The sequence below is a fragment of the Phodopus roborovskii genome, unplaced genomic scaffold, assembly GCF_943737965.1.
Source record: "Phodopus roborovskii unplaced genomic scaffold, PHOROB, whole genome shotgun sequence".
NCBI classification, from domain to species: Eukaryota; Metazoa; Chordata; class Mammalia; order Rodentia; family Cricetidae; genus Phodopus; species Phodopus roborovskii.
This window is the reverse complement of record NW_026126646.1, coordinates 1,566,122-1,588,964: the sequence shown is the minus strand read 5'-3', so window position 1 is coordinate 1,588,964 and position 22,843 is coordinate 1,566,122. Positions and strand designations below refer to the sequence as shown.

At 52.2% G+C, this 22,843-nt stretch overlaps 1 protein-coding gene across 2 annotated transcripts in view; it reads left to right on the top strand.

The window, feature by feature from the left end:
• The window catches only part of Spsb1 (splA/ryanodine receptor domain and SOCS box containing 1), a 61,049-nt gene that overhangs the window by 25,980 nt on the left and 12,226 nt on the right, over window positions 1–22,843 (top strand). Inside the window, exon 1 of one of the 2 annotated variants that reach the window (XM_051173863.1) lies at window positions 8,858–8,912. The exons of the other annotated variant lie outside the window; for it this stretch is intronic. The gene's annotated coding sequence lies outside the window, so the exon portion shown is untranslated. Of the gene's footprint in view, window positions 1–8,857; window positions 8,913–22,843 lie in introns of those variants that run through there. 2 annotated transcript variants of the gene reach the window in all.

Below are 22,843 nucleotides of genomic sequence, written 5' to 3'. Positions count from 1 at the left end.
TCCACCAAGGACTGGCCTTACTGCTCTTCTGAGACCCAGTCTCCCCGCTGCCAGACCACTGAGATTCCACCCTGCACAAATTCTCAGACCATCTGAAGCACACCCCCGCCACCCAGAAGAGTCCAGTGGTGTCCCTCGGCCACCTCCTTTGTGCTTTGAAAAGGAATCAGAGACATGATCAGAGTAGATGCAGAGGTAGCAGGAGCTTGGCAGGTGTCCCTGTGTGTGGCCTCCTTGGAGGGCACAGGAGCTGAGGGAAATCTAAGAGTTTTGAGAAGTTGGGATACCCGCAGGGCCATGCTGCAGCTGCCGTGTCTACTTTCCCAGAGAGAGCTGCTGGCCAACAGTCTCCTGCACATTCACCCCCTGGAGATAGACAGCCAGCACCCTGATTCTAGCCGGGCAGACTCAGTAAGCCTGACTTTCCAAGGGGCTTTCTTCATTCCGAAAGTTTAGTCTACTTTGGCTTAATTTCAAAGACGCATTACTTTTGAGTCAAAACATGAAAAATCCCCCTGGATGCATTATAGAGCATGTTGGCTGTAAGGGACGGGGTGTTGAGGGAGGGACATTCTCTAAGCCTTTTCTGTCTGCTGCCCTGACCAGCTCTCTGGGAGGAACCGCTTTGGGGCTGGGTAATCAGGTGGTTTCTTGTGTTTAGATGAATCTGCTGTTGTTTCTTAGCTAAGAGTCAAGCATGACCCTTGTGCACATGTGTAGTCATTGGACAGGCTGGCTGACCGACCGTCCATGCCCTCCTGAGTAGCACTCACAGGGGGTGGAGGCAAATACAGTTTTATTTCTGTCTATGCCAGTTTAAGTTTCTGCTCTCTCTCTCTCTCTCTCTCTCTCTCTCTCTCTCTCTCTCTGTGTGTGTGTGTGTGTGTTTCATGATGTTTGAACTTTGTGGCTGTAGCATTATTGTGCGTATAGGATATGTATCTATGTCATCTGTTTTTTGGGAGTGATTGTCTAAAAATGGACACTTTGCCAAATGGATGTAAAAACTGAAAAAGGATGGTGAATTCTGGCACAAATGAGGCGCTGGGTTACAAAGGGGATGGGTGCCTGTGAGTGTCCTAAGAAGTTTGGGGAGATGCATCTTACAGGCAAGGGCAGGGCAGACCAAGAGAAGGAAGGCTGTGGCGGAGTGGCGAAGGTCTGGGTGCCACGCTTCTCTGCTTTGCTTGCAGCCCAGCCGTTCCTCCCACTGGAGCCCAAGTGTGGGGGAAGACTGGCCATCTCAACCAAGGGCCAGCAGTTTAGAGGCTGGCTAGTAAATGCACGCTTGTCCATCTCTCCAGGAGGCGTTCCACCGCGAAGGGCAGAGACTTGTCACCAACAGATCCACAGGCATCCTGCCTTCTGGGGCTTTATTCTTACAGCTCGAGTGCCGGGAGTAGAACTTCTGAGTTGACTGGCAGTTTATTTCCCTATTCAAACTGTGTGGTACTAACTCCTTTACCCTCCCCCCCCTCCAGTGGAGGCAGGAGGCGCTAGAAATCTGGCATGTGCACAGTGATGTCTCGTTTTAATTTGGGGCTCCCCTGTCTGTAAAGAGTCTTTCTCTGTCCAGCCAGCTCCCAAGTAATTATGAAAGCTTGGCCTTAGCTTAGGCTTGTTCCTAACTAGCCCTTATAACAAATTAACACATTTACATTAATCCACGTTGTATCACACGCCATTACCGCTCTTCCATCTTGCACCTCCTGTTTCCTCTCCATGTCTCCCCTCTCTCCCGTACTTAGATCTCCTCCTCCTTCCTCTCTCCGCCCAGAAATCCTGCCTATACCTCCTGCCTGGCTCTTGGCCATTCCGCTCTTTATTAAATCAATCACAGCAATACGTCTTCACACAGTGTACAGATATCCCACAACACCTGCGAACGTGAGTTTAAGCATCTTTTCAAGCAAGCCTGTTTGCCACTGGGGCTTGCTTATTTCATTCATTCATTCATTCATTCATTTATTTGAGTGGACTATTCACATCTTTTGGCCACATCTTGTCTCTGTGTTAGCAGATCCAAAAGTGAGTATGGCAAGAGCTACACCATCAGTAGTTTCACAGGTGAGGACTCAGGCCGGCTGAGAGGGGTCCGGTTTGACCTGTAGTGTCAGAGGGAACTTACACCTGGTATGTGGGGTGAGGGATTCCCAGCAAGGATGGCATCTGTTTGAACCAAGACGAACCAGAGGTTGAGAATTGAAATTAACAGATACAGAGACTGGGAGGGGAGGGTCTGTCTGAGTCCTCATGAGAGATGTTTTGGGGTAACTTTGAGGAAGATTGTGCCCCGGAGCCACCAAAGCAGAGGGCAACAGAGAGTGAGGGGCAGCTGAGGCCTGCGGAGTTGCTGGGGTGGGGCATGGGCCTGTCAGGAAGAGTTCAGTGTCTGTCAAGGTCATAGCCAGAGTTCCAGATGAGGTTGAGAAGTACAGAGGATGCTTTTCTTAGGCCCGTTCAATGTATTGATTAGGAATCCTTGACCTTGAAGGGCACTTGACCTGGGCCTGAGTAGGCTGCTTCTGTAGACTGAGTATGGTTGGGAACAGAGGCCACAGGAAATGTGGGCAGCAGGAGAGCGTACTGGGAGCCAGAGTAACCTTGGCACTCACAGCTCTCTCCTGGGCACTTTGCCTCAGTCCTGACTTCAGTGGTTTGTCTGTCTGTTTGTTTTGCTTTATGAGACGGGATCTCATGTAACCCAGCCTTGCCTTGAACTCACTATGTGGTGGAGGCTGGCTTCAAACTCCTGTCCCGCCTCAGCCTCCCATGTGCTGGGATTGTGGGCATATGCCACCACACTTAGCTAGACTTAAATTCTCTTCACCAACAAGCATGTGTCTCCAAGCCTCTTTCCAGATATGTGGACCTGGGTGATACCGTGTTCAGCATCTCCCTGACAACGGAGCCCTGAGACTCAGGGGAGATGTGAGCTTTTAGCTACTGGAGGCTTGGTTTTCAGTGCCTTAATCTGCTTTCTTTTGAGTTCCCATCTCCCTCCTGCCTTTTGTCTCCTTGCCTGTTTGGTGAGACCTATAGCTTGTGAGCACGTGGGCTGCCTGGAGTGGCTCAGACTGGACCCAGGTGCAGCCTGGGAATCATGGCAGGAAGGAAAGGATGCTGCAGAGAGCCCTGGGGAACTTTTCACCAAATAAATGGTGTCCTTTCCTCTGTGCTAGGCCAGTTGTCCTTTTCAGCAGGGCTGCTCTTGGGAGGACAGACAGTGCTGGCTATTGGTCACCTTAAAGAGACAAGAGGGTACTGCTAGGGGCAATGGCCACATTTCTTAGCAGTTTTGAACTGTTGTCCCAGGAATACCAGGATGAAAGAGCTCTTCCTTTATTACTTTTAGATGTCTATGCCTCAAGTTTTCCTCTCCTTCATTTTCATATGAAAGAAGTGTTTATTGTGGCAAATGCAGATAACCTAAAATTTACTATTTGAATCCTAGGCTCAAACACAGTGCCTCATGCATCCTGGGTGGGTGCTCTACCACTGAAGCCCATTTCCAGCCCCTAACCATTTTAAAGAGTAAACGCAGGCTGGTGAGATGGCTCAGCGGACAAAGGCGCTCGCCCCCAATTACGCCTGATAACCGAGTTTGGTACCCATTACCATGTGATGGAAGGAGAGAACTAATTCCCACAAGGTGTCTGCTGACCTTCACAGACATGCCATGGCAGGGACACCCATCCCCTCAATGAAAATAAATATATGCATTTTCCCAGGCTAGCCTTGAAGACGCACTGAGGCTGTTGTGTCTAGGGGGCCTGGGCGACACCTTGGGCTGACAGCAGAACTTGGCACTCTCACCCAGGTGGTGTTAGTTTTGCAGTCATAGAGATTTGAGGATTGAGGAGGTGGTCATGGAGACTTGCACCAAGGTTCCGGAAAGCTGCTGAAGCTAGGCAGTACGTGGCAGGCTCGGATTCCCTGCCAGGAGGCCTTGAGAGGTCATTGCATGAGGCTGAGAAGGTGAAGCCTGGGTTGCAAAGGAGACTCCAAGTATGTTGGAGGCACTAAGATCACAGGAAAGCTGCAGGCATGCTCCAAGAGTCACGTGTGCTGTAGGTGACGGCAGGAGGGGATTGGCATCATCATGAACCCCAGATGTCACATGTGGAACTGTAGGCATTGGTGTTTGCCCTTCTGAGTTTTAGTCTTGCTTTGCTCAGCTACTTCCGTGTTCCCCCCCATCCCCCCACCCCGTTTATTCTCTGCCACTGTATATTGGAGGATGCATAACTTGCCTTTTGATTTTGTAGATTCAAAGCAGCCTTGGCTCTTAGAAGAGGCTTTGGATTTTTGAATGGTGTTGGAAGACTGTGGGGGCTTTTGGGGATGAAAATGTCAGGGATGGAAAGGTGCGGCTTCATAGTGATGCTCTTGAGTACCACGTGGGCAAAGGGTAGCATTGTGACGGGTAGTCGTCATTAGCAACTTGCCTGGGTTAGACTCACTGTGGGAACACACCTCTGTCCCTGTGAATAAGGGTATTTCCAGAAAGGTGTAATCAAGAAAGGACAGTCTACCCTGAATGCATGTACCACGGACTGGGGTCCCAGACTGGATAAGGGGAGAAAGCAAGGGCCCTTTGAGATGTCTCTGTGAAGTACTGGATGTAGAAACTGTAGAGTCTTAGCTCAATCCCCAGAACCTGACTAAAGGTAGGAGAGAACCCACTCCACAGAATTGTCTCTGACCTCAATGTGTGTGTCGAGATGCGTGGAGCCATAACCAGACACCTCTGTCTTCTCCCTCCCTCCCTGCCTCTCGCTCTCCCCCCCACATAGAGTAATATTTTTTTCAAAAGGGGAGACGTGAGCTGAGCCCCAGCATCCTGGACCCTCACTCTGTGAGCCTGAACAAATCCTTCCTCCCTTACGTTGCTTTTGTGACAGCAGGGAGAACTAGTCAGTAGCGATGTGTACCCCACATGGAATTGCTAGATTGCACGGCCTTTCTGTCTTGAGAGTCTTGATGAACCTCCATAGTGTTGCCAGGCGTAACCGCATTTTACAAAACAAAGCATTCCAAATAGATGGTCCTTTAAGACAAGATTTATTTTTAAAATTGTGTATGTATGTGTGCACATGAATGCAGTATTCATGGATGTTGAGAGGGCGTCAGGCCCCCTGGAGCTGGAGCGAGCCACCACACATGGGGTGCTGGGAACTGAACTTACGCTCCTCTGCTGGAGCGGTGCTCTCTCTCGTTGCCGGGGCCATCTCTCCAGCCCCATGGTCAGGTGGTCATTAAGGGAGCTTTAAATCTGCCTTTTGCGGTTCTCATGCAGTCAGGTGTTTTATGTTAAGATTTAACCACATGGATGCCAGGTAAATAGTGATGTCCACCGCCTCATGCACAAACACATGTCACATAGCAATACTACAAGCTGCCCACACAGAGCTGTGTAAGCATGTGGCATCATTGAAAGTCCTACTGTGTGCCGGGAGCTGTTGGACTCCTGCTGGGGCATCCACTGTCTTTGATGCCCTCCGCAGCCTGTGGGGCTGGGTTTTCATCTTCTCACTTTTGCAGGAGAAAAATGAATCTACTCCTGCAGCTGATAGGCATTGCCGTCTTTGAGGCCGTTCGCCTAAAAGATGCTTTCTGCGTCATCCTTCCCGGTTCTTGTGTGTGTGTGCATGTGTTTGTGTGGAAGCCAGAGGGCAAACTCGGGTGGTTCCTGAGCTGCCACCTACCTTGTGTTTTTTGTTTTGTTTTTTTAAGATAAGGTCTCCGTGTAGCTGCCTCTGCCTTCCAAATGCTGGGATGAAAGGTGGGCACCTTCACGCCCGGTGGTATTTTTTGAAGTCATTTATTGTGTGTGTGTGTTTATGGACACATGCATGCCACTGTGAGTGTGGAGGTCAGAGTTCAGCTGGCAGGAGTCAGTTCTTCCACAGTGTGGGATCCAGGACCTGAGTTTATGTCATCAGGGTTGGCAGCAAGTGCCTTTATCCACCCAGCCGCCTTGCCAGCCCCACCTTGTTTATTGAGACAAGTTACCTGACTGGTCTGGAGCTCTCCTAGTGGGCTAGGTGGCCAGCTCAAAAGCCCCGGAAATCCAACTGCCTTCCAAGTGCTGGGATAACAAGCAAGTTCCACCATGCCCGGCTTTTAAATGTGGTCTGAGGGCCTAAATCAAGTCTTCCTGCTTGTAGGGCAAAGCAAGAACTTTACCAAGTGTCTCCCTAGTCCCCTCTTGGTTCTTAGCCTCCCTTCCCCTGAACAAAAGAGAAGGAAAATGGGAAATGATGGAGAGAGGAAGATGATGGACCAGCTGTTTCTGATGGCTTTTCAAGGGCGTGTCTGAGTACCAGTTTCCATAGTTATGCCCCGAGCCAACAGCTGACCACCAGATCAACATTAGCGTGCCAAAATGACACCAGCCGCGAGTTTGTGGACCTGCAGCCCTTCCGTGCCCTTTGCGTTGGTAATGAAACTGGGGAGAGGATGCGGCTTTCCATTTCCAGTGCTTTCTGGCTCCCACCCAGGAGCCCGGGGTTCAGTATGCGCGAGTGGAGTGAGCGGGCTTCCTGCTGTGTCGTGTCCTCCCCGCCTCTCATCGGATGGCTGTCCTTGCTGCTGGGCTGCAGCCTGCATTTCATATTCTTACCCTAAATGTCCTTGTGTTCTGATCGACGTCTCCAGTGACTCAGGAGGCAAAACGAAGGGAGAGGGGGTTCTGATAGCTCCTGGGTCGTTGTCCTTGGAATGTGCAGTTTAAATTTTCAGCAGGACAGTATCAAAATCTAAGACTGACACCCCCCCCACCCCACTGTTAAATTCAGTGGCCTTACTGTCTGTGCTGGGGCCGTATGAGGGGGTGGTGGGTCCTCAAGTTTCTCCAGAGTAGTGGTTCTCAACATGTAGGTTGTGGGAATTGCCTAAGACCATCCAGAAACACAGATATTTACATCAAAATTCACAAGAGTGGCAAAATTACAGTCATGAAGTAGCAACGGAAATAACTTTTTGGGTGGTGTCACAAGAAGAGGAACCATATTAAAGGATGGAGGTGCTAGGAAGGCTGGGACCCACCGCTCTGAGACGAGCAAGGACGAGGGCTGAGCCCAAAGTTGGCTTAAGTTGGCTTCCAGTGAGGTAAGGCCGCTGCCGTTAAAGCCTAACGGGACTACTCCAAGGCAGACCCTCAGCCTAGCTGTTAACAGTGCTTTTGCCCTGAGACGTCCCTGGGTTACGGACACAGAACCCTCCGTGGGGGGTGAGAGAGTAGGACAGGCTGGGGGTGGGACATGAGAAGCACCCTGACCTCCCGTCCCACCAGGCTTACCGCCCGGGTGGCTCTGCCTCCGGTTCAGGGTTATGTCCTTACTGTGATCAGGGTGGGGTTCCGATTGCACATACCCTGGGGGCCAGTCACACCTCTGTGCGACACCTCTGTGTGTCTATCTCGGAGCCCCACATTCTTTCTTCCGGTCCTCCGTTCTCCATCTCTCACCTGGGCAGGTCCCTCAAGCCTGAGTAAACTACCACTGTAGTCAGAGAAAAACATGGCTCCAGGGAGGCTAAGGAGTGGGAGACCCAAGGGAGCTTGAGGATGGAGCGTGGGAATATTCAGAGCATCTTCCAAGGGTTGTGGCTCCTGTATGATGAGGATTTGGATCTTGTTCAAGGTCAGAACCCCTATGCCCTCCCTACTCCCCACTACCCCCACCCGGCAACACCAGTCAAAGTGCAGGGAAGAGAAAGCGTGCGAGGCTCACTCACACGGACGCCCACAAAGTAGGAAGGTGGAGGGAGGGAAGACAAACACTTCCCCTGGCAAGCTACCCTGCTGCAGAGGGCAGACCTGGAAACTCGGGCGAGGCTCTGAGGAGAGGTGTGATACTTAGCTCTTTCTCTCTCCTGTTTCTGCTAAAGCTTCCCTCCGCGTCTACTTAGGGTGTCCTAAAGTGTGGCAGGAAGGTGACCCTGCAAGGGAGAGACCCAGAAGAAAATGTGATTCTGAGTGGAAGGTTCTGGGTGTGCTGGGACAGGAGGGGACTAGGGACCAGTGCCTGGGCTATGCTGGCTGCACCCCATCCTCCGCCCTCCACCCTCTACCCACCCCACCCCCCCTCAGGACAGTGCAGGACCCTGCTGCTGTCCTGGCTGCTCCCTGCCCAGTGTGGTGGTGCAGTCTATCCATCTGACGACAAGTTGCTCGGCCTGGGGCGGGAGGTGTGTGGGGGTGCGAGGGTTGGTCATAGCTGGCAGAGTCTTCCAGAACGATGCCCGTTTCCAGCCTGCCCCTGCCTGGGCCGAGGTTTCTGGTACACCCTCCTTGAGGTCTGATTGGGGCATCACCTCCGCACCTGCCAAGCTTGCTGGCGGAAAAAAGAGTTTTGCAAACTTGGCTCAGCGCTCCGTGCCGTGGCCTGTGTTGGTCGTGACTCTGCAGTTACTGGGGTTTTGTGTGTTTGTCTTCCTGAGTGGGATGACACCGGGTCCCTAGGCCCTGGGAGATATTCAGAGGCAAAGGGAGGGAATGAGTTACCTACTGGCCTCCCACTGGCTTAGGGCCTCCAGTCTTGGAGGGCCCTCAAACTGCTGGGCTGATTGCCCTGCAATTGTTCCCAGCAGTGAGGACGGAGGCCTGTTAGGCCTTCGTGTTTGTTTTGCCTTCTGTGTTAGGCCAGTGGTAACCAAGGGCCGTTTCCCCTTGGTGACGGTGGAACTGGCCCTGGCCAGGACTGATGAAGCAGCTTAGGCACGGCAGGCCTGGGGACCCTGTGGGGCAGCCACACTCAGGAGGGTCCCCAGGTCTCAGCAGCTGGGGCTGCTTTCCTGCTTCTACCCCCCCCACCCCCCCACCCCAGGGTGAAGAAGACCCACAGACTTTTCTCCTGGCTTTTTCCCAAGGCACTTGCCTGGAACATTCCAGAACTCTGGATTTTGTGGTAGGTGTTGGGAGACTGTGAAGCCACTTGCTGGCTGGCTACATATGGGCGGGTCTTGGACAGGCTCATGGACTTCATCCAAGATACAGGGTTGTGACTGACCGCATGCCTGGGTTCCTGCAGGCCCAGGGTCCTGAGGTAATCCCAGACACAGTGTGGAAGAAATGGCTGTGAGGCAGCCATGGAGGCCCACCAGGGAAGGTGCTGTGGAGGAGGCAGCTGGAGCAGACCTTGAGAGATGGGCATCAGCTAAGTGTAGGTCATTTATGGGCCAAGACTGTTTGATAGCAGGCGTGCACTTGGAAGTCTCAGGGTCTACCTGGCTCTCTGGAATCTAAGGGTTATATGAGGTGTGCAGGGTGGGCAGAGGGAGACAGATGAGCAGAGGAGCTGCCTCAGGGTGGTGCCACCAGGACTTGTCCGTCCAGATCGCTGTGGCCACTGCCTTCTGTAAGGTCTAGGAACGCAGTCTGTCTTATGTGCCTCACCCTGCCCACCTCTGTGCCTTGCAAAAATGCTGGATCTCTGACCCAGGACAGGGACATCGTCTGTAGCCTCTGTCACATGGTCTGTTGTGTTTCAAGATCAGCTTCCTGGAAGGAGATTAATCCCTTCCTAATGTGTTTCCTCCAAGCCTCCACCTCCCAGAGAACCCACGCTGACAGCCCCAAGCCACCTGAGGTCTGTCTGTTGCAGGTCCCCTCGGCATAAATAGGTAGAGTGGTACCCGAAGTTCCACATTTATTTCCATCAAGCTCCTGGCGTGCATGCAGGGTTTGCTGAGTGTCACAAGGGGCAGGGCATGGCAGGTGACTGGTCCCCTCCTCCTTTGTAAGGGGACAGTGTGCCTGGGATGGGGCTAATAAGGAATCAGACTGTTCCACATGCAGATCTCCATGCTGTCTGGTCTTCTGTTTGGGGACCTGGAGAGGGAGCTGTCAATCAGGAGAGATGAGGTGCAGGGAGTGGAGCTGAGCTCCCTGTGCAGCTTTCACACGGGTCCCTGCCACCAGCCCAGCTGCCAATGCCATTAAGCCTCAGTGATTCATTGTAGTGTGCTATGCTATGAAAGTGCGGGTCCCAGCGGCTTGCTTTGTTGGCAGGTCTTGTCGCCTCAGCAGAAAGAACCGCGTTTGATATGGGAACAGAAACTCAGACAGCAGCGGAGCCCGGCAGCGCCTCCGGTAGGAGCAGGGATTGTGGTCCAGCCCCAGCTGTGGAAACCCGAGTCTGGCAGGAAGGCTTGCAGTCAGGGCCTGAGGAGGGTGACTCCCACGATGGTCCAGTCCGGTGGCAGCTGCCCAGCTGAGATGTGCCTGGGCAGGTGATACACATGCTGCTATCCTATGTCGTGGGAAATCCAGCCTGCTGTGGATATACCTTTCTGAAGCTAGGCCTAGCTGTTTCCGGAGCTCTCTGCCAGCAAGGCCAGAGTGTAAAATATACTTTGGAGTCTTGCGTACCGGGGTGGCAGGAGCTGGACGTCCCCGAGGCTGAGGTGACTGTTGGGTCAAGCAAGGGCCCGTGTCACCCTGGGTTGGCCCATTAAGCGATCCTTCGGCTGCTTTCCCCCTCTTCCCTCAATCTCAAGATTGAGGACTGGAGTAGACAGGCCCCAGAGCCAAACTGCTTTCCTGAGAAACTTCCCTGGTGCCCAGGCCCTGGCTTCCTGGTGTCAGGGAGCAGAGGAAGGGCAGGGCCCCTCCTCCCCCAGACCTTGGGTGAAGTCCCCAGAGGCTCCGTGGCTGTCACTGAGTCTGAGATGGCCCAAAGTAGCACAAAGCTAAGTCAGCATCTCGGGGCTGCTGTTCTTTGCCAAGACGGCTGAGTTTGGGTAGGAGCTGTTTTTGGATTTGCATGTCAGTGTTGAAACCCTATCAGGAGACATAACCATCTTCTTTTTCCTCAGACCACTACATTGGAAATGTATCTCCAGTGTTGGCTGTTTAGTTGTTTTTGCATTTGTTTGTTTGTGTGTATGTGTACAGGCATGTTCATGTGTGACAAACTTTTCCCGGGGAGACAGTACACATGCCCACTCACCCCAGATAGGGGACCCACCATGACAGGCCAAAGTATGCACACCACCAAGGTCCAACTTGATGACCCAATGGGTTTTATTGGATTACTTGCAGGAGTATGGGTGAGGGGTTACTTACAGCAACGGGAATGACTCCAGCAGCTGCATCACCAAAGGCCACCCCAGCATGAGTGACAGCTCACACGGCACAGCCTGCAGGCAGCTCAGCAGGGTGGAGAGGTCTTTCCAGGTGCCTCGGTTGTCTACACCTCTTCCAGGCAGCCCGCCTGTGTTCTGTTTCTTCCAGGTAGCCGTCTGGTCTCAGGTGGTCTTTGTAGCCTGGCTCTGCCCCTCCGAGGGAGACTCTAGGCTTTTATTGTTTACTGTGGCAGGCAGGGACCTAGTGTATCTGGTCAGTTTCAGGGACTTCCTGGAGCTTTCTGAGTTGTTTACCTTCCTGCTTAAGGAGCTTCCCTGCAGGATTGGAATGTTTTAATCTCTAGAGGAAACTGTTAATACAAGGCCACAGAGCATGTGTGAAGGTCAAAGGAGAAGTTATGGGTGGTCATTTCTCTCCTCCTACCATGGGGGTTCCAGGAATCAAACTCAGGTGCTCAGGCTTGGTAGCAAGCACCTATAACCCCTGAGCCATCTCTTTGGCCTTGGATGTTCGTTTAATGCTGAACTTCCTGTGGGATCCACATACTATCCTCTAAGCACCTGCGAGTTTGGAGCCTCATCACCTTTGATTCAGTGCACCAGGGGCCCAGAGCACAGAGAGGCCAGGAAATAAGGTCACTCCGCTTGTAGAGCAGAAGTTGGGACTTGACAGCCCAACCCCAGACTGCACCTGCCCTCTATGGTTTGATAGGCACTCGGCTAAACCTGTCTCCCTTGATTGACCCTGTTTCTCAGCCAGCTTTCCATGTTTCACGTGGCCCCGCCCAGCTGGAAAGGGCCTATGGGAAGTGATGGCACCTGTGCTCGAGCTGTCAAATGGTGATGTCCCAAGAACACGTCACTTTGTCCATTGGAAAGAGTTTGCATGTGGGAACAAGCCTGGTCCCACTGAGCCTCAGCCTGGGCCTTCCTGGGTGTGGGCAGTTCTGTGGTGTAATATTGCTGCCAGCTGGGCCAAGACATCATCGGCAGGGAGAGCCAGCAGAACTGAGTGGCCAGGATGATTTCCTGATTTCAGAAAGCGGAGCCCTTGCTAATGTTCAATGCCTGGGGTGTGGACCTGCTCTGAGAAAGTAGGTTCTGGAATGTGTCGGCTGTCTGCCTTCCTGCAGTGGGCAGGGCCCATGCGCTGCCCTGACGGCACGTTTCCCATGCCAGGGTCCTCACACTGTTGTAGTTTGGGTGTGCTGGTCTCCGCTCCCCAGTCTTCTGTTTGGGCACAGGCAGGAGATACAGGCACATTCCGGATTCCTCCAGAGAAACTTGATCCACAGGTGCCTGCTCAAGGGTGCAAAGCTACCAGCCAGACTCAGGGCTTTTTTCTTTTGCGGAGGGAGGGAGGGAGGGAGGGAGGGAGGCAGGCAGGCAGGCAGGCAGGCAGGCAGGCAGGCAGGCAGGCGTGTGGGTGCAGGGCCAAAGGGTCACAGCAGGCAAGCTCTTGAGTGCTCTTAACTCCCACATCTTATGCCATTAGCCCATTAGCTGTGGCCGGTGTGAAACCCTGGCTGCAAGCCAGTGCTGTGTCAGCCGGGTCCCCTGTATTGTAGGTGCTGGATGCCCTTCAGCCTTACATCTCTGTCCCACCCTCCTCCTCCTGTTGCCACGAGCGTGCAGCAGAGCGTGCTTCATTCAACTTCAGAAACATAGCATTAACGTGTGTGTGTGTGTGTGTGTGTGTGTGTGTGTGTGTGTGTGTGTGTGTGTGTAAGACACGAGTCAACCTGTAGTGCTGTTATCAGGAGTTAGCTACTTTGCTTTTTGAGTCAAGGTCTCTTACTGGGACTAACTGATCAGGCTAGACTTGCTGGCCCGTGAATCCCCTGGGTTCTTCCTTGTCCACACCTCTGCAGAGTTTGGCTTTGTACATGGGTTCTGGGGGGTTGGATGAGGGTCTTCATGCTTGTGTGGCAAGCACTCCATGAACTAGGCTGGAACATTAATAAGACCCAGACACAGATACTGGGGTACAAGCTTGAAGTGGAAGATCAGAAAAGCAAAGCAGCCAGCCACTAGCTCTTACCTCTACCTCAGTCTGAAAGGGCCATCCTGTCCTCTGCACCACTGAGATAAATCTTCACATGAGACCCTTTGGTTTTTCCTTTTATTCCTCCCTAGTGCCGGGATTAAAGGCGTGTGATCCCAAGCCCCAAGATCACCTTTGTGTGAGCTGTTTTGATTTAGGACTGGATCAGTTTCATGTAGCTCAGTGTGGAGAGAGATCCATCTGCTTGTCTCTTGAACCCTGGGATTAAAGGTGTGTGCCACCACCGCCTGGCTCTGTGGCTAACTAGTATGGCTGCTGGAATTAAAGGTGTGTGCCACCTTGCCCGGCTCTACGACTTGTAGCTAGTTTTGCTTTCTGTACCCTCAGGCAAGCTTTAATAAACCACAAATAATATATCACCACACTGAGCTCTCTCCCTAGTCCACATTAACCCGTATTCTTAAAAATTGCGTTGTGTGCGTGTGTGCATGCGTGCGTGAGTACATGTACATGTGTGTGCTATGAAATACACAAGCGGAAGTCAGAGGACAGCTTGGAGTCAGTTCTCTCCACCATGTGGATCTCATGACCAAACCTCAAGTGTTCAGGTTTGGTGGCAGGTGCCTTTACACACTGTGCCATCTTGTCAATCCATTATTAATCTTCTTTAAAAGCCCACTTCAGTGGCATCTGTATGCACACACGCACGCACGCACACACACACACACACACACACACACGCACACACGCACACAGTCCCCAAACATTTACTGACCTCTAGCAATCTGCTTTGGTCCATATGGGTTCTCTGGCTCTAGTTATTCTATAAGATGGGGCTATGGGCTGTGACCCTTTGTGTCTGAGATCTTTCACTTTTTAATGTTTTCAAGGTCCAGCCAAAATGTAACATACACCGTTACTGGTCCTTTCATGACTGAATAGTATCCAGTCATGTGTAACCTGCAGTTAGTAAATCACATCATCTGTTGATGGCTCTTGGGACCGCTTACCTTTCCCGGCAATAAGATGAGATTTAAAGGGAAGGGCCACCATAAGCCCCTCGTGCTGAACACGATAGTGCTTTCACTTTCCTCTTTTTTATTTTATTTTATTTTTATTTAATTGCCAGTGAATGACAGCTGTGCTGTTGTTTTGGCTTGTTGAATTAAAGCTAGCCAACTTGTTATGTAGACCAGGCTGGCCTCCAACTCCTCCAAGTGCTGGAATTATAGGCATGTGCTGGCAGCTTGCCAATAGGTGAGGCACAGTCTGTCCAGGAGGCAGGAGGTCATTTTCTCCCTCCTTGCTCTTCCTGCACTTGGTAAGCTGGCGCACGAGAACCTGCTCCCCAGAGCCTTGTCACCCACTTGAGCCCGGGCCTCCCCCTAGAGGTCTTAAGACTTTCCAGGCTAACAGGCTTGTAGCAGGAAGGCCAGGACAGGTAAGAAGTTCCTGGAGTCTATCGGAACTGAGGAGTTAAAGCCCTTGCTTCCCACACTGCCCGTGAGTCCCAGGGACTGGTGCTGAGGCTGCTACCTGGTTCCCTTTAGACTCCTTAGCGAGTTCATTGGACGCGGTCCATTGGAAGTCTTTTTGACAGACTAGCAAAGCAGAGCCTCTCCAGCACCTTCAGCTGCACTGTGGGGTGCAGAGACCAGGATGCCTAGAGACAGGGTAGAGGGAGCTTTTAACGTCTTCTACAAAAGGTGACCGAAGCAGAGGCTAGCCAAGGCTCTGAGGATTAGACTGTATAAAGGAAATACTCCCAAGTCACACTGTTAAAGAGAAAATCTTAACCCCCATATGTGACCATCCTCAAAAGGAACATAGGTGTCAATCAGATGTTTATGCAACCATTAACATAAAAGTGATGCCAGAGCTAAGGTATGACCAGGGAAATAAGCCACATACTGGGTGTGGTTTGACCTTTGGCTGTAAGTGACCATCACTGTGTCTGCACTTTCAAATGGTCCAGAAGGCAGATATAGGGATCTTATGACTTCTTATACGTGGCATTTAAGCTAGTTTATAACAAGGTAGAACTTTCAGGAAAGTGAAAGGGGTGAGGTGGATGGCTCAGTGGATAAAGTGCTTGCTACACAAGCATGGGGCCTGGAGTTCCAATCAGAGTTACTCCCTGTAACCCCAGTGCATGGGAGGCGAAGACAGGACACTCCTTCTGCAAGCTGGCTGCACTAGTCAAATCACTGAGCTCCAGGTTCGGTGAGAGACTCTGCACACACAAAGGGACAACGTGTACACACACACACACACACACACACACCAGTTCACACACTTGAATACATGCATGGGTTCATGTAAAACATAGAGTAAGTCCATTTATATGGACTGGGGAATCCAGGTTTAATGGCACACACGCGTCTTTAATCCCAGCATTTGGCAAAACCCGGGACTTGTACAGTTCCCAGGGGCCCCTCCTGCTGCTACCTCCCTCTGAGAACCACTCGCAAATTTAGTTACAGGGAGCAGCCATCCAGCCTCTCCCCCTTCTGAGTGTTCGGGGATCTCTCTTACTGCGGCTGCCTTTGATGTAAGGGGTTCACGGAACTGACTGAATTCAGGGGAAGTTTAGAGGGTGTTATGTGAGGGGGCTGAATTTATTATTCCTGATGATACAGAACTAACTTCATTATTTGGGGCCTTCAGCCTTCCTGCTTTTTTTCATGCCCTGGGCAGGGACCCGCCTCTTATGTCTTCCCTCTGAGATACCTTCTTGAGAGCTGGGCAACTGGAGTTATCTCTGTGAACCATGGACCTGGACTTCCCATGATGCCCTGTGCTTGGCTTTCCCGTTCATTGTGTTTAGGGATTCCTTGGTAATGAGAGGCGGCAGGAGGCAAGGCGTCGCATGTGACACTTGCCCTGTGTACTACATGCTGTCATCTGGAGCTGCACATTGCGTGCTGGAAGTAAAAATGCCGTGTTGCGTCTGCCTTGTCCGCCCCAGGTAGTTTGAGGGCATCTGCCTGGGTCTGCCGAGTGCGGCAAGTACACCCCAGAACCCTCTCCCTTGCTCACGGCGTGGGAACTAGACACTTGGACCTGTGAACAGATTCCTCCTGAGGTCAACTTCTAGAAGCAACCTCTGTGGAAAGAGGTCAAGGTGTCACCTGCTCCACCTGTCCCAGGCCTTGGATCCCCAAAACTGAGTTTTGCTTTGCTGTAGGCCTGCAACCTGTCTCAGACCTGTGTTAGTTTTATCTCAGCTTAGGCAGCCCTGGAGCCAGCCTGGTGGGGAGCCAGGCAAGAGGGAGCCCAGGATTGTTCCCCTGGGGAGCCTTCTCACAAGAGCATCATCTCTTTGGAGTAGTCCAACCCACTTAGGGCTGCAGGCACTGACCTCCAGCATCCTCTCCCCTGCCTTCCTCTGGAGCTGGTAAGAGGATGCCTAAGGGGCAGCCAGGCTTTCTTTGAGGGCTGCTTTAGTAGCTCCCCCTGCTTCTCTGATGCTGCTGTGGGAGGCACTCAGCCCCCTCTTCAGCACCAGTAGCAGCCCAGGTTGTGACTGACTTCCTAGGCCATGTGGGTCAGCAGCCCAGAGTCTAGACTATTCCCACTGCCACTGAAGGTGCACATGCCACAGCATAGCTGCCCCTCCTGCAACGGCGCCTCTCCGAGTGAGTCGCAGACCCAGCCCTCCAGCTCTAAACTAGACTAGAAGCTAACTGTTATTTTAATTTTTGGTCTCTGTATGAATGTCTCGCTGGTTTCCCAGGGGTACCGCGTAACTGCTTTGAGCCCTTTCTGAAAGTGCCATGAGTAATCTGGGCCCTTCCGTAGGTGTTTGTGGCAGGTGCTTTTCTGCTCTTTGAGGCCAGAGGCTAGAGCTCTGGACTGTGTGGGATTTTCTTTCCAAAATCGCCTATCAGAACTGCCTATCAGAACTTCCCAGAAGGGCCCGATCCTCTCTGATGGTTCTAGGGTCACACACTTGATTTTATATCCTTGCCTGATTGGGTGGAGAGGGAGATTACAGCCACATGGTGGGAGCCCAGATGAGGATTGTGCCTTTGTTCTGTGGCCAGCCTGTCGGAGCGCGCCCACCACACAACCTAACCCATCCTACCACCCTGTGTCAAAGGCTGGAGGAAGCAGTGGACCCTGGTCAGCAGGCTACCCTGGGGCAGGCAGTCAGACAGTGGCTCAGCCAGCCTGCAGAGGCTGCACGGCTAACACAATAACAGGCTGTTCTGCCCCAGGCATATTGCTCTTGCAAAACCCTGGGCTGCAACCACTGATGTGTGAGGCAGGGAGGCCACTGGAGGGAGGGAGCCTGTTTGATCTTCAGGTGAAAGGAGGCTTTATAAATAGGTCACCTTGTTCCACATCCTGAATTTCATTCTTTCTCCATCTTGTGTCAAAACAATGGTTTTACTGTTCTGGGGTCAGAGGTAGTGAGGGTGAACCACGCTTCAGGAGGAGGGCGTGTGCCTGCTTACTCCCTGGTGGCCCCTTCTCTGCCCCCCCCCCAGTCACTTGGCAGTGCCTCCTACAGTAAAAGGCTACTTGTTAGCCTAGGTGGGACTCTTGAGCCAAGTCATTGAAAGCCCTTGGGGGAAGGTGAGGTCTGAGAAACTGTGCCTTTCACTAAAGGGGCTTGATAGGATTCCAGGTCGATGCTAACAAGTTCAGAGATTCCTCCTGAGCCAAGTGTTGACAGTTGTCCCCTGGGTGCCTCTCTCCCTATTTTCCCCCTTCCTCCTCCTCTCTAGAATTGGTCGGTTGAGGCCAGAGCAGTCCTGAGTTTTAAGAAACAGCAACATAAGGCCTGTGACGGGGCAGAACTTGAGTAGAGCCCACCTGGCTGAGTTGTAGGATAAATGTGTTGGGGCAAGTGGCAATAGACACCTGCCCCATTTAAAGCGGATGGCCCTAGAGCTTGGCCAGCATCTGTACTTAGCCTTGCCTCTGTGTTCCTGTCAATCATGGACCTCAGAGTGTCTAAAGTGAGCAGGTCTTGTCTTTGCTAGCACTGCCCCCTGTGAGATAGTTGGTGTTTATTCTTTGGGGTAGTTCTCAGTGCCTACAAACAGACACACATGTGGGGAGACCATTTAAATTCTGTTCCTTTGGAGATTCCACCACGAGCTGTGCAGTTCCACAATCTGCTTTGGAACAACCTCACGGTACATTTCCAAAGCCTGTCCCAAGCTGCCTCTTCCCACACAGGGCTGCTCAGCTTGCCACATTGCCCAGTGTAGATGACATGGACCTTAGGCTGTGTGAAATGTCTTCATGTGAGGGCCTGGTTTGGGGGAGGTGCGCCCACAGATGAGACACCTGGTTAGAGGCATGCCACATCACACAGTCCCTGCAGAGAAGCTTGTCCTGTTTGCCCATCACACTAGCTGATAATTTCCTGCCACACTCTTCTGTCCTCCATGATATCTTGGATACCAACAACGGGCCCTTGACTATGAGCATGAAGGCTGCCTGGGGGAAGGTTTTGCCTTGTTGGAGCCAAGCTGTGCATTTGAAAGTCTATTACAAATGGCAACTTTGGTGGCTTCTGGTGTCCCAGGCCACCTAATTGTATGGCAATCGTATGGCAGCTGATGGAAGCTGGATTGGAAGCTTGTTGCCTCTCAGTGAACCTGGAACCGAGAGATGACCCCAGCTTTGTGTACAGCAGAAGTAGGGGGAGGGGTGGGAATTCTTCCCTTAAAGGAAGGCGGAAGACATTAAAACCACAGGGTTTAGTGTGGTCTGGTGGATGCAGACTCCCCTGCCTTAGCTCCTGTGCTTCTGATTTGGTTTATGCTAATGTAAGAGTATAGAATCTGTCGGGTGGGGTGTGTGAGAGTGTGTGTGTCTGTGTGTGTGTGGGTTTGTGTGTGAGTTTGTGTGAGAGTGTGTGAGTGTGTGTGAGAGAGAGTGTGAGTGTGTGTGAGAGTGTGTGTGAGAGAGTGTGTGTGTGAGAGAGTGTGAGTGTGTGTGAGTGAGTGTGTGAGAGAGAGTGTGTGAGTGTGTGTGTGAGTGTGTGTGAGTGTGTGTGAGTGAGTGTGTGAGAGTGTGTGAGAGTGTGTGTGAGAGTGTGTGAGTGTGTGAGAGAGAGTGTGTGAGAGAGAGTGTGTGAGAGTGTGTGTGTGAGTTTGTGTGAGTGTGTGAGAGAGAGTGTGAGTGTGTGTGAGAGAGTGTGTGTGAGTTTGTGTGTGTGAGAGTGTGTGTGAGAGAGTGTGAGTGTGTGAGGGTGTGTGAGAGTGTGTGTGAGTTTGTGTGAGAGTGTGTGAGTGTGTGTGTGAGAGAGAGTGTGAGTGTGTGAGTGTGTGTGAGAGAGAGTGTGTGTGAGAGAGTGTGTGTGAGAGAGTGTGTGTGAGAGTGTGTGAGTGAGTGTGAGTGTGAGAGTGTGTGTGAGTGAGTGTGTGAGTGTGTGAGTGTGAGTGAGTGTGTGAGTGTGTGTGAGAGAGTGTGTGAGTGTGTGTGAGAGTGTGTGTGAGAGAGTGTGTGAGTGTGTGAGTGTGTGTGAGAGAGTGTGAGTGTGTGAGTGTGTGAGTGAGTGTGTGAGAGAGAGTGTGTGAGTGTGTGTGTGAGTGTGTGTGAGTGTGTGAGAGTGTGTGAGTCATCTTGAGAGAGAGTGTGTGAGTGTGTGTGTGAGTGTGTGAGAGTGTGTGAGTCATCTTGAGAGAGAGTGTGTGAGTGTGTGTGTGAGTGTGTGAGAGTGTGTGAGTCATCTTTGCTCTTGCCTGCCATGGCCAATTCCCTTCTGTGTTTCTCTCATCACCCTACCCTCCAGCCAGAGAGGAAGACCCCAGGGTGTGCTTGGCTTTGATAGTGGGGTAGGTCTCCGCCACTCCCAGACTTGTGACCAGTGGAGCATGGGCTGAACTGGGATACAGGGACAGGAAGGTCAGAGCTGTGAGAAGACCAAGGTCTCCCTAGGACATCCCACCCATAGCCTTGAGGTCTACCCAAGCCCTTAGCCCCCTTTCAGTGTGATTAAGTTCAGCCATACATCCCCAACAAGAGCGGGATGTGGCCGTGGTGGGCAGTGGCTTGCCCGCTATGACCCGTGAAGCTGCTCACATGGCATTTCCTGAGTAATTACCCCGGTAGTGTTCGTGTTACAGCCCCTGTCACTGGTCTTGACGGTCTTGACAGTCTGGGGTCTGGAACAAGACCCCAGAGGAAAGGTAGCTCTCGTCTGACTCACGGAGCTCTCAGTCTGTTTGCAAAGAAAATCCTTTCTCCCTCATAAGCAACCTGCTCAGCCTTTGACGATGGTTTTCTCTGCTGTCCTCGGTTGATCTTTAATCTGATTTTACCTGGAGGAAAACATGGCCGGGAGAATGACTGGACATGTTCCCTGTTGCCCAATAAGAGAAACAGAACTGTAGTTAGAGCTCTCTCTCTCTCTCTCTCTCTCTCTCTCTCTCTCTCACACACACACACACACACACACACACACACGTGCGTGCATGCGCACACACACTCACGTACACACACTCACAAATGTGCGAATATATACACCTGTGTACACAGTCTCTTGGCTGGGATAGTTGCCCTGCATCATGGGAGCTGTGATGCAGGTAATGACATTGTACGTCCCCTCCTTAGCTCTCTCTGAGGAGTGTCCCTGGTCTTTGGGAATCACCAGTGCTGTGATTTTTTTTGACAACTGGCACGTGCAGGCCTGGGACTAAGCACAGTGGGATTTGTTCATTATTTGGGGTGGCCAGAATTTGGTTCGGTAAGAAGGGTGCTAACTAGGACTGTGGGGGTTGGTTAGCCATGAGGAGGGCCAGCAGGTACTGTATGGAGGGACGGACATGGTGGGGAATGCCAGAGTTTACTTTCTGAGCTGCCAACTTCAGGGCTTCCGTCCTGCTCCTCAGACTCACTGACCACTGACATCACTACAGTTAGTGGTGTCCATGTGTGTACCGGCATGTGTGCTGTCTCTGTAGGCAGCCGTGCGCCCCGTGCTGTGACTGGTGGTACGTGGCGATGGCAGTCCCTCCCTGCCAGCTCTCTGCCGTCTAGTTTCTGCCTACAAGGAAACATACCCACCCCCTTCCCACCCGTCATGGTTTGCCTTCTCCTGAGTAGAGATGAGGACGGGTCCCTCCCACCCCGTAGAGGTTTGCCATCTGTTCCCTTGGTAGCCTCAGGCCCTGGCATTCATGTGGTACCTTTGGACCCCATAAAGCATGAGCCTCTGCTTTGTTTCTAGAACAGCAGGAAATGGGGGGGGGTGACCTAGAGCCCACCGGTACTGGCTCCCCTGCTTCCTACCAGGAGTGCCCACTGCTGGACTCCTACTGGCTCAGAGAAGCCTGTGTCCATTGTTAGCCACGGCCATGCAGACCCACCCATGTTAGCCACGGCCATGCAGACCCACCCATGTTAGCCACGGCCATGCAGACCCACCCATGTTAGCCACGGCCATGCAGACCCACCCATGTTCCTGCCCCTCAGCACCCATGGATGGCGCACACACACCCCATCCTAAGCAGGTATTTTGGGGAGCAGGTCAGCAGTCTCCACAGCTTTATAAGAGGGGTCAGTTGGCAGACTGTGGCCATGAGCTAAATCCAGCTCTCTGTTTTCTTAAAGTTTTATTGGGACATAGACACACCCATTTATTTACACACTGTCTGAAAGCCTAAAATATTTACTATCTGGTCATTCACAAAACGAGTTCACTGACCTCCCTCCAGCTTAGTAGAGTCCTTCATCTTGGTCTTCTGTAGGATGGCATTCCAGTGCTTGGGTCATATCCAGGGGCAGCGTTCATCTGTCGGGCCAGGTGCGGTAACCAGGAAGAGCCACTCATAGTGATCTTTGTTCAGGGAATGAGAACATTCTAGAACATCAAAAGGAGTATGCCAGTTGTGCCAGGCCCTCTCTAGGACGCTGTCTCCATTGCGTTTCAGAAAAGCATGTGACACACAGGTGACACTCATGTCATAGATGAACAACCGGGAACTTGGGAAAATCAAGGGTGAACCTTAGTTGGCATACACAAGGCACATTCATCCCGAGTGAGTTTGGGAGCCTTGGAGACAGGCCTGGGGACGCGCCCTTCAGGCCACATTCCAGGAAAAGGTAAGAGGGAAGAATCTGCATGGGGGTGTTTTTTTTAATGATTGACTTTTTAAAAGTGTGTGTGTGTGTGTGTGTGTGTGTGAGAGAGAGAGAGAGAGAGAGAGAGAGAGAGAGAGAGAGAGAGAGAGAGAGAGCGAGCACGGGTAGGGTAGGGCAGGGCAGGGTGTGTGCGAGTGAGTGCCAGTCCCCTTGGAGTGGAGGCCGGAGGTGCCAGGTCTCCTGGAGCTGGTGCTACAGCAGTTGTGAACTACCTGGCTTGGGAACTACTGGCGCTGGGAATAGTACTTGGGTCCTGTGCAAGGGCAGTGAGTACTTGTAGCCGTCTTTTTAGCTCCCTGCAGGGGCAGATTTTAAGTGGACAGAAGGGGAGAAGCTGGATGGCCTTGGCGCCCTTATGTAAGCTAGGGGTGGCTAGCTGTGGACAACGGGGCTTCAGCCAGCAACCTGGACACACAGGAAAGATGAGTCAAGAGTGACTTTAGGATTTCCGTGGCAACTGCCCACTCAGAAGGTGGCTCAGATGATGCAATGGCGGCACACACAGCAGAGGGCTTGGACCATGTCCTCTATTCCGCCCTTAACCTGTGCTAACCCTCTCTCCAGCTCCTGCCTCCCACACCTTCCCTCCAGTGGGCTTCCACCGCCGTTCCATGCTGGCCTCTCACCTTCCACAGCTCAGCA